The sequence below is a fragment of the Lolium rigidum genome, chromosome 2 (assembly GCF_022539505.1).
Source record: "Lolium rigidum isolate FL_2022 chromosome 2, APGP_CSIRO_Lrig_0.1, whole genome shotgun sequence".
Lineage (NCBI taxonomy): Eukaryota > Viridiplantae > Streptophyta > Magnoliopsida > Poales > Poaceae > Lolium > Lolium rigidum.
Genome location: NC_061509.1, coordinates 207,920,560 through 207,932,695, shown reverse-complemented (window position 1 = coordinate 207,932,695; position 12,136 = coordinate 207,920,560). Strand labels below are relative to the sequence as shown.

At 47.3% G+C, this 12,136-nt stretch overlaps 1 long non-coding RNA gene across 1 annotated transcript; it reads left to right on the top strand.

Annotated features, from left to right (window-relative positions):
- Nucleotides 1-8,372: 8,372 nt before the first annotated feature.
- LOC124692878 lies at nt 8,373-8,686 on the top strand. Its single transcript, XR_006999759.1, has 2 exons — nt 8,373-8,402; nt 8,478-8,686. It is a non-coding gene; the product is annotated as an uncharacterized LOC124692878 (long non-coding RNA).
- The last annotated feature ends 3,450 nt before the right edge of the window (nt 8,687-12,136 follow it).

Genomic DNA, 12,136 nt, shown 5'->3' with positions numbered 1-12,136 from the left:
GAATCTGAATATTTGTAATGATGAGTTCTTTCCTGTATTTGAGTTGCAAATTCTTCCATAATATGCCCGCATAGCAAATGCTATTTTCTTTCTCAAGTGTTCTTTTCAGATGCAAAATAGGAGAGTGATTTAAGTTTTAGTTATCTCTAGATGTTTTAGGCTTATGAAGTGAATGATTTTTCTAGATGTTGGATTGGGAAATTGAGAATAGGAAAAGAAGATTCATGGTGCAGTACTCTGTTTTCTGCATGCATGTACTTATCCTGGATGCTTATGTGGGAATGAGATAACACGTGCTACTATACCTGGTTCTTAAGTTTGTTTTGTCAGGAATCATTTTCTTTTCCTTTCCTGGCAATAGTATATTTCATGGTTCTTATATGATTGATGAATCATTTTCTTTTCCTTCCATGTATCTGCATCAATTTTCAGTATAATATTGTTTTATATTGACTTGATAACCAAATTAGTACATGTTGTGAACAGTGTTAGCTAAACATAAGTTCACCCTGTTAGTGATCCATTTAGTCCTTGGTCCACTGCAGGAGTTAGTAAAGAACTTTCAGCTTAAGTCCTGATTTTTGTAGCAGAGCTATTTACGAAGCTAGAAGGTACGTTATGCATTTCTCTTGCCCTTTTCTATAAAGTTTGGTTCTGAATGTGTCGGCAATGCCTACCGAGTGGCTCAAGTTTCCAGATCTGGTTATGCTGAAGATTTGTGTTGACAGTAACATGAATGTTTGAACTCATTTGCATTTCACTATTTCATATATTTCTTTATCTCAAGATTCATGCTACTGTAAAGAATATATAGTTCGGAATTTAAATAATCAAATATTTCACATTGGGATGCGGTTAAACCCTATGATAGGCTACTCCCATTATACTTGATTTGTTCTGTTTGAAGTAGTGTGGTTAATGGTGAGCCTGAGCCTGAGCCTGAGCCTGAGATGTGATGTATTCAGATCTGGGTTAGAGCTCTGACGCCTTCGCCTGGAGCTCCAATAATTGTTACACTTAATTGTTATGCACCGTAAGATCACTTCTGAAGTAAAGAATAATTGAGTTATGTTGGCTTTGGGCAAAGAAGAAACATATATACACTGATAGCCATTACCAAAATTGAAGGTAACTTGACAGGGTTTGCTAATTGTTTGCCAGGAAAATATACTCAGTACTGGTGGCTTGAAGCCGAATTCCCTGAGGTAAACAGGAGCGAAACACCATGGTTGATCGTTCTGATGCATGCTCTATGGTACAACAGCTACAATTACCACTACATGTAAGGTGAAAGCATGAGGGTGATGTACGAGCCATGGTTCGTGAAGTACAAAGTTGATGTTGTGTTTGCAGGGTATGTCCATGCCTACGAATGGACAGTAGGTGGATTAAATAATCATGTTTGCATCAGTTCAATGTGGTTTACTCTCCTGCTTAGAATAACATCTCAGTCCTGAACTTCTGACGCGGAACCTTCTTCTCTGATTGCAGCATAGGATATCAATTGTCGCATACAACATTGTAAATGGCTTGTGCTCCCCTGTCCCAGACCAGTCTTCGCCGTTTTACATAACCATTGGGGATTGAGGAAAACAGGAAGGGCTGGCCACCAAGAAAGATCGACGGTTTCTGTGCACCCATCTACTCACAGAAGTTACATCCTCTGATTGAGTTCTGGTTAACGATGCATCTGCCGCGTTGTTTGTGGAATGGTGCAGCATGTCGGAGCCGCAGCCAAGCTACTCGACGTAAAGGGAGGCGAGCTTCGGGCATGCGTACTACACGGCAGATCATTGATGCAGGGTTGACCATGGACGCGGGCACGCGGTGCTTGCGCGGACGGATGAACACACGGCCAGGGTGGCTGACCTGGTGAGTGAGTGACTCTCGGTACATAGAACTTATTCAATTTCATTTGCAGTTTCCGTTTCAGTACAAAGAACAAATCCTGAATTTTTGAAACCGAGGCACATACATCTCCAGATATGCATGTGCCAGTTACGTATGTGAGAAATTAGCTGTTGACTCTTTGCTTAATTCAGGTTCTATACATAATATTTTTGTAATGCAGAGGAGAATCTCACATTTCTTTCGAACTTCTACCCTGGAGATTTATCTCCTTTGATCCAACTGGTTTTGATCATAGACAACTACTAAAAATAAGTAATTCTTTTTGTTGATGAAGCCATTGATAATATTGGCGACACCTTTCAGTTAAATACAAACTCTTTTGTTATTGGAACCTTTCAACTGAATATATCAAGGCAACAAGAGTATTTGATAAGAGATATTTATTGTGTTTCTTACAAAAAAATTCTATGACTATTTAATGGTACCTATTATATTGGGCAACCGTCATTTGATGTGTTTCAGGCATGTTTTCCAAAATAAGAATACATGACACTTAATTTTGCTTTGTTATGTTGGTACACGTAGCTTGAGCACAGGCATATGACTTCACTTGTGGACTGGTTGCTACAATTTAAATACTTAGGCTTGTTGTGCCTTACCTTTTCAAAAGGTTCTATTTGTGGTGAGCATATACTATCTACGTCTTTAGTTGCTGATTTATGTTTCTCCATATATTAGATGGCTGTGTTTTTCCCTTCTAGAAATAGAAAATGACTTTAGTTTGGCTGACTGAAGTATGTAGTAGGTGCCAGAACAAAAGGTGTTGTGAGGCTTTGTAGATGGTTTAGACTTCTCCATTGGAAAAATGGAGAGGATTATCACATGAGGCCTTTCTCCTGCCCTCGTGCTCCCTGGTCAGCATTTTAAAATCGCTTTGTTTTGGCTCGCCCAAACTTTTTGTGTAGCTCCCCTGCTGCTTAGTGGTTGTAGCTCCCCTGCTGCTTAGTGGGGGTCTGCAGAAGGAAAATATGCACAAAGAAATCTAATCTAAACAAACAAGTGAATTAAACTTGTGTAATAGATTAAGTTGTGTATCTATGTTTTCACTTCAGATAGAAGATAACACCTTTAGAAATCACCCGAGCTACTATAGATTTGTAAAGTGGTAGAAGCTCATGCACGTTGCTGCAGTTTGTTAGCTGGGAACCACAACCTCGATGTTAGTATCGTTGTTCAGAAGATAGAACATAATAGATTTGAAAACTATCCCAGGTAATGTGTTTCTAAAGTAGCAGTATCTTGTGCAGATAACTACGGTGTGTTGGTTGAACACTTATGTTTCTATGTTATTATGTGCTTACCAAATTCAATAATTTTTTTGTTTTGGAGTCGAAGTAGAGGATACTTGAAATCTTGTTAAATCAAATGCATGCCCTTAAAGCAAGGTTAATAGTCCTCACTTTTTTTAGTTAGTATATATGTTCTATTTTCTCAGTTGTGTATTTGATTATAGTTCTTTTTGTATTTGTTTGATAGGCTTAATGTCGCAGGAACGGGTGGTAATGATGTATAGTGATCTTGGTATGCAAGTATAATTAGGACCACATGGTGTGGCATTCACGCATTTGTTTTTTACTTCTTAGTGATGATCCTGGTGTATTCTTAATGAATGAAATGACACTACTTCATATGTACTTATTGAATGTGCTGATGGCATCCCAAAAAAACATGATATTTATACACATTTATTTCTCTTTGCTATGAACAAATGGTTGGATGCAACAAATATTACTCCTGTGTTGTACATCTGTTATCTGTAGACCGTTGCTTGAAAGCTTTTATTTTCTTTCAACAAGATTGCTTATACAAACTTAAGGTCTGCCTCGGGAATAGAGCCCAAAAAAAGCTCTTTGTGACCCTTCCTTCTTCGCTTTTCTTATCTTTCCCGTAAAGTCCATCTATCATGTTGACAAGTTATTTTTCAGGACATAAACAATCTATGATATTTGGTTCTTTTTGTACATTGACCCGACATAGAAAACAGAAGTGGGCTAATGTGCACATAGACACACATAATTCTTGGACAACTAAATGGACATCAGTCAAGTAAAACTTATGTTTTTATCTTCTTTTAAAAACATTGCATATACAGGGCTTTCAAAGATCTACTGAATTCCAGGACAACTAAACAGACATCAGTAGCATAAAACTTATAGTTACAATTCTATCTTGCATTTGTTGGGGCGTGCATTTGCCTGTGCGCCGGGGCGCACCGGGTCATCTAGTATTAAACAGTAAATGGAACTAATGTGTCATCTGATGTGCATATGAGATCTGGTGGGGGATTGCTGAATGTAGATGGGCTACAATTTCTGAAATCTCAAGGCCCATCACGTTGGCAGCTTGGGACAGCCTTGGGGGACAAAGTTTAGTCCCACATTGCTAGTTGGGAGAGAGTTGGAGTGGTATATAAGGGCTGCTGTTCTAGTCATTCCAAGTGAGTGAGAATAGAAGGAGCCCTCGCGCACTCCTCCTCCGCCCGCCCCGCCTCGCCTCGTCACGCACGCACGCACGTTGCGTTTCGTGACTCGAGTTCGAGTTCGAGACACACTCAAGGAAGTCTAAATTTTTGCTTGGTGCACCAACTGAGTTGGGTACGTGCCGACCTGCATGTGCATGCTCGCCGCGTGTCCCTGGCTTCCTACGCGTGTCAACGCGGTCGGGGCGGCTCTCCTCCCAGTCTATACAAGGAGACCGATCAGATCTGGAGAACAATGCTCTTAGATCTCTCTCTCGCGAAGTTCCTTTTGTTGTGCTACTCTCTAGTATTCCCCATCCCGGCGACTGCGTGCACGGCCGTCCGGGAGAGCAGGCCTCCGAAACTCCGTCCGTTGAGATCCTGCACCGGGAGACGGGCGATAAGGTTTTTGGGGAGCGTCTCGGCGCGACTGCTCGCTGCTATTCGTCTTCTTCTTCGACGGTTCGGCTGCTTCATCGACAGATCCAACTACACCATGGGCGACATCAACAACTCCCATGGTAGTGGTGATGCTGCTGCTGGTGCGACCTTCCCGATCGCGATGTACGTGCTTTTACTCTCCTAGCACTGCTATTTGTTCCATGTTCAGATCTGATGCATGTGCTTAGTCTGATGTGTATGGTTAAGTATGCTTGTGCATCTGTAATCTTGCTTTCGGTAATTAAACTCACACGAAAATTGCCTAATAATCCAACAAAAGCAGCGGAAGATGGAATTTTGTGACTTGTTACACATATAGTATGTCAACATCTACTCGAAAACATTACGGATTTGCCTGGTAGCAAAGTAATTTTGAAGTATTTTAGCAATACTACAATTTCTTAAAACATCACAGTTTCAAATATTTTTGAGGTATTGGAAAAAGAACGACCTTTCCAAAACTGAAGTATTTCTATGCCAGGCAGTCAAATACAATGGTATCGTAATACTTCAGTGCTAGAAAAGATTTCTACGAATATGATAGTATGGGAAGCACGAGTAGGGTGGAAGCCGGCACATCCAACCAACAGTTCGTTCCAGACCAGATTGGTCGCGATAAGAAAACGAATCCCCGATTCCCCGAAACGCGCCCACAGGCGCATCACTGGTTCTTTGGGACCAATCCTCGGATCGCGACCACCCGGCGAGCCGCACCCACAACACCATCGGAGTGCCCCCCGCAAGCGCGGCCTGTGGAAATTCGCTGCACCGGAGATGGTGACGCGCGGCTTGCTGATTAGAGCATGTCTAACAGGCCCCGTATTTCGCTGCCCCGTATAAGTCTCTTATTTCGCCCCGTATCGAAAAACTGCTCCATTTCGAGCCATGCCGTCTAGCAGACCCCGTATTTCGCCCCGTATTTTCAAAAATTAAAACCCCGGGAAGTTCTTCTTCATTGATCATACTAGGGATCATACATACATTTTGATCATACTACGGATCATACTACATCTAAACCTACCTCTACTCGTCCGGGATGACGTAGGGGATGAAGGCGATCCTCGCCGCCTCCTCCCGCGCCTCCCGGGCCTCCCGCGCCGCCGCGCCTCGAACTCCCTGGACGGCGGCGATGGCCGCCGCCCTCCTCTCTGCCTCCGCCGCCGCTTTCTCGGCGGCATCCGCCTCGGACAAGGCAACCGCACGGCGGTAGGCCGCCTCCTCTTCCTCCTCTTCCGCCGCCGCCGCTTCCTCCTCGCCGCCTCCGCTTCCTCCGCCGCTGCTGCCGCTGCCGATGGTCGCCCTCCATTCCGCCAACGCCGCGCGGTCGCGCAGCCACCGCGCGCGCCATTTCTCGAACGCCTCGCCGCTCATCGGCTTGAGCGGCGGGTCTCGCTTGTACCACCGCCCACCCGCGGCGAACTCGCGGAGCGGGTCCGGCACGTACGAGCGCGCCGCGTACTTGCGGGCCGCGCGACGGCTCCCGGCGGCGGAAAGTTTGCACTTCAGCCGCCACGCTTCCTCTGCGGTGTCCGGCGAGCGGGATCGCTTCGATCCGCTCGCCGGCGAGGCCCTACTGCGGCGGCGGGAGTCCATCCTAGCTTTTGGGGTGGAATGCGTGGCGGGGAGCGGCTAATTGCTCGCCGGAGCGAGGAGGAGGAGGCGGCGGCGCGCGCGGCGGAGCTAGGGTTGCGAGCGAGGGGTTAACCCCTCGCTCGCACCTGCGCCCACTATATGTACGGGCGACGGGGCCGATTTCCTGGGCCCCGTATTCCGCCGAACAGGGCGGCCCGAATACGGGGCCTGCTAGACGGCCCAAACCGCGCCTGCCCCGTATGTCGCCGGAATTTTACGGGGTGGGCGGGTTATACGGGGCCTGTTAGACATGCTCTTAGCTCGAATTTATTCCATGGCTTGACCTACGAGCTAACGTAACGACACCACGTAGAGAGAGATGGAGAGAGATCTGGAGACAGCATCAGTGCCCCGCCACCTAGGGGGAAATATCGGGCATGGTCGTACCGGTTACTCATGGCCACTAGCTCGCCTCAATCATACAAGGGTTCATTCATAGCCCGCGCGCGATATTTGTTTCATCGCCGCTGCTCTGCTTATAAGACCAGGTGCGAGAGGCGTAGAGGTGATCAGGTGAGTGAGCCAGCGAGGCAGCGAGGTCGTCTGCTGCCAGCGCCTGTGTGTGCAGAGAGACCAGCTGAAGCCTGAAGCTCGAGCGAGTGTGATAATATGAGCAACGAGGGCGATCGGGGGTGGGGGTTCCCGACTCTCCTGGCGTCGCGGGCGGCCGGCGGCGAGCAGCGGCAACAGCAGCTGCCTCGTGCCGGCGGCGCAGCCGTTGCTGGCAGGGAGCTGGGGCGGCGCGCGGAGGATGGCGGCAACACCGGCAAGACGGCCAAGGTGATGCACCTGCTGCTCTGGGGACCCAAGTGAAGTGAGATCGACCCGGTTTCCCGGCCGGACTGTACAATAGCTGCTCCATGCATGCTCCAGTTTGCTGATTTCTTCACTGCTTGTCTATAGTAATGGCCAGTTTGCTGCTGTTGCATAGTATTACCGTGTGTGTGAAGTTTCTACTGCATAGTTGTTTGTATAGGCATAGCGAACATGTATGGAGGTGATCACTCTGTGAGAGTGTGGCTGTGCCGTGTAGATTTGGAGCAGCTGACCCCTTGCTTCCCTAGTCTGCTGTCTTGTGTTCGAGGTGGTTGGTATATTCGCATCTATGTTTGCTCAAACATTGTATAAAATCATTATGTAGCCTCCTAGAGTGTTGTGTCGGATTTTTGTTTGAAAAGCCAAAAACGGAGGGGCCTGCCGGGGGCCACGGCGGCGGTGCTGCCTCGGGAGGCCGCGGCGGTGGGCGGGCCCCGATCTGGGCCTGTCGGGCCATGCGGGCCGCGGCCGCTGTTGGCTTTGGGCGGCGTCTCCGTCTTGGCGCTGGGATGGCGCGGTGCTGGGATGCCGGGATGGCAGTGCGGCGGTTTCGGGTGGTGCGGGAGCTCATGTCTGCGGTCTTCGGCGTTCATCGTCAAGCCCCGTGTCGGTGTCGATCGGCGTCCCCTCTATGTGGCGTTCCGGCGGCGCCCATGGTGTTTCTTCGGCGGTACTCCGTTGGCTTCAGGCGGTGCAGCCCTCTGCCCATCGGCGGCTTCCAGAAGGTTGCTCAGCGGTTGTAGGTGGTGGTTTGTGCCGGTCCTTGTTGGGCGGACGCGAGGTCTTGGAAATATTCGCTGGGCGAAAGCTCTGTCTTGGCGGCCGGCCAGGACCGACGACGGTGACGCCTGCGGGCGCCGCATACTTCTTGAAGGCGTCGTCGAAGCGGGTGTTTCTTGTTCTCCGTTCGGGCTCTCCGGGGGAAACCCTAGATCCCTCGCGGGATCGGGCGTGGGTGGCGCTTTTGCGTCGCTTTGCCTCTTGGGGCCACGCTTTGGATGTCCACCGGACAGAGGGTCTTGTGGAGTGTTTTGGTGGTTCGGTGGAGACGGGTTCGTCTTCGGCCAGGCGGGGCGCGGCCTTGGGGCCGGTGTGGCAGTTGGAGCGGTGGCTCCGGTCTTTCGCCTCCGCCTGTTGCGTTGAGGTGTGGTGTCGACCTGGCTGGTCGTCGACCCGTGTGGAGCGCAGCCTCGGGGCTGGCGTGTGGTGTCGCGTTAAGGTGTGGTGTCGACCTGGCTGGTCGTCGACCCGTGTGGAGCGCAGCCTCGGGGCTGGCGTGTGGTGTCGTGTTGTAACGATTTTTCGGCCAGTTTTTCTCATAAACGGGCCAGCTCTTTTCTCCTATATCAATGAAAGGCAAAGCTTTTGCCTCGTTTCAAAAATAAAGAAAAGCCAAAAAGGGGAATCGAGTTTGAGTGATTCAGAAAAGAGAGGAAAGATGTGGTAAATATCTCAGCAAAGTCGACTTTCAGCAAATCAGCACGCGAAAAACCTCGAGAATGAGAAGAGTACCGAAGGGTCCGTTTGGTAGCCTAGACCGATTCTTGCACCACTTCTTCAGTGGGAAGAAAACACCTACACGTTCGAGACAGGCCATAAGCCAGAAAATTCATATTATTTGGTTGTCTAGACCGCTCATTTCTACACCTGGCAGGGAAGCGAGCCTCCATTGTTTGATTGTCTGGACTGCTCATTTCTACACCGGGTAGGGAAATGAGCCTCCATTGTTTGGTTCCTCGCGTGCTTTTCTTAGCCTCACCTATTTCAACATGGTGACCTTGCATCACTCATCACAAGCATGGGCATGTCGCCGACATGAAGCAAGCATCCACTATGGCACCGCCGGTCACGCCGGTCACAAGCATCGCCACGTCGTCGACCTGGAGACGAACACCACCATGACACCGATGTTCACATTCGTCACAAGCATCACCATGTGATCGACCACGAAAATGAACACCACCATGACACTGTCGGTCACGCCGGTCACAAGCATCACCACGTCGTCGACCACGAAGACGAACACCACCATGACACCATTGTTCACGCTCGTCACAAGCATCACCATGTCGTCGACCACGAAGACGAACACCACCATGACACCGCCGATCACGCCGGTCACAAGCATCACCATGTCGTTGGCCACGAAGATGAACATCATTATGCTGCCACCACCATGGATTATCACCTCTCACTTCTCACCTATCATCACCACGTCGCCGTCCATGAAGATGACAAGCGAGAAGTTGAGCAAGAGTACTCCAAACTACAGTCACACGTGTGTACAGATTATATTATACTAGCGAGTCATTTGTCTATCCGTGTATGTACACCAAAACAAAAACCTGTCAACATGACAGTCATGCGGAATGGTGAGGTGAACCTACTCCTCGAAGGAAATTTCAAACGATTGAGCGTGTGCGGTGAATTTGGTAAAAGTCGCTCAAAACTTCATACACGAAATTGACGATTTATGACTGACGAAACTCAAAACTGACTGTCCGGAATTGGTTCATATCATCGACACACATCTTTTTCATATATAGCTTATTTTGATTTGGAGTATGTTTGTGTTCTTTGAAGAGACAGTGTGTGGAGTAGTGTAAGGGAGAGTGAGCGGAAGCTCTTTCACATACAACGGTTGCAACCATCGAGAGCCCAGCTGGAAACATCCAATCTAAGCGTTCCTCTAGAGCCTAGCCCAAGGGTGCTTTAATATCCGATTCATGCAACAACGCGGGTGAGCCCAGAAAACCAAACGGGCCATTTGTTGTTGGCTCGATGTGAGCCAAGGGACGCTCGGCCTACCAAACACGCCCGAAGTGACACCCACCGCCACTTACCTCCTCTTTAAACTTATAATCATGGAATCAACTCGATCATCAGATTATAAGTTCATTCTATTTACATAGAAATCCCTACGTCCTTACATTCTATTTAGGATTAGAAATAGGTGTAATCAGATTAGGATTAGGAACAGGTGTAATCAGACCTGCTTTTGACATATATATCCTATTCTTAGTTGGGTACCGTATGCACCTCTTTGAGATTCTATTGAATTGAGAAATTGGATTGTACATCTTTCATCTTTTAGATTTTGATACTCCAGTGCATTTTGCCGTTTGATTCGGAATAAATATGCTTTTGTACCCTTTCTTTAAAATATAAAGTGGGGGTTTCGGCACTAATCTCCGCAATTACTTGTTCAGATTTTACATATTGATCATTTTGCATTAGAATCAAGCTTTTTGATGTAATATTTACATTATATAGAATATCATGACTCTCAATAGTTACATGCAAGTCTATATAACATAGAAAAGCAGGCTGTCCATAACGGGTACATGTGGGGTGAACCAAATTCTCAGTGAATGGGATTTTTCCATTCGAAGGGGATCGTACAAGGTCAGCACTACCCCTGTGAATATTCCGCCAGTATTTTATAGAATTTCAAGATTACAATGGGTCTACGAAAAGATCGTGTATTTACAACTACAATGGAATAGTTGTTGGAGATATGCCCAAGAGGCAATAATAAAATGGTTATTATATATCTTTGTGTTTATGATAAATGTTTGCATACCATGCTATAATTGTATTAATCGAAACATTGATACATGTGTGTTATGTAATCAACAAGAAGTCCCTAGTAAGCCTCTTGTATAACTAGCTTGTTGATTAATAGATGATCATGGTTTCGTGATCATGAACATTGGATGTTATTAATAACAAGGTTATGTCATTAGATGAATGATATAATGGACACACACCCATATAAGCGTAGCATAAGATCACGTCATTAAGTTCAACATGCTATTAGCTTCCAATACATAGTTACCTAGTCCTTCGACCATGAGATCATGTAAATCACTTATACCGGAAGGGTACTTTGATTACATCAAACGCCACTTCGTAAATGGGTGGTTATCAAGGTGGGATTAAGTATTCGGAGAGTATTAGTTGAGGCATATGGATCAATAGTGGGATTTTTCCATCCCGATGACGGATAGATATACTCTGGGCCCTCTCGGTGGAATGTCATCTGATTAGCTTGCAAGCATGTGAATAGTACACAAGAGATGATATGCCACGGTACGAGTAAAGAGTACTTGTCGGTGACGAGGTTGAACAAGGTATCGTGATACCGATGATCGAACCTCGGACAAGTAAAGTATCGCGTGACAAAGGGAATCGGTATCATATGTAAATGGTTCATTCGATCACTAAGTCATCGTTGAATATGTGGGAGCCATTATGGATCTCTAGATCCCGCTATTGGTTATTGGTCGGAGAGAGATCTCAACCATGTCTGCATAGTTCGCGAACCGTAGGGTGATACACTTAAGGTTTGATGTCGTTTAAGTAGATATGGAATATGGAATGGAGTTCGAAGTTTTGTTCGGATTCTCGGATGGGATCCAGGACATCACGAGGAGTTCCGGAATGGTCCGGAGAATAAGATTCATGTATAGGAAGTCATTTTCCAAGTTTGAAAATGATCCGGTGCATTTATGGAAGGTTCTAGAAGGTTCTAGAAAAGTCCGTAAGAAATCACTATGGTAGGTGGAGTCCGGAGGGACTCCACCTAGCATGGCCGGCCAACCCTAAGGGGGAGGAGTCCCAGGTGGACTCCACCATGGTGGCCGGCCACCCCCTTCCAAGGAAAGGTGGGAGTCCCATCTTGAGTAAGATTCGTCCTTATGGCAAGTTTTGGGTTCGGGTCTTATTCGAAGACTTGTAGTTTGACTCTTGGGGGTTTCCACCTATATAATGAGGAGCAAGGGAAGGGGGCCGGCCACACAAAAGCCCTCTTGGCCACAGCCCCCAAGTGGCCGGCGCCCAAGACCTCCCCTCTCCCCAAACCCTAGCGCCCCTCCT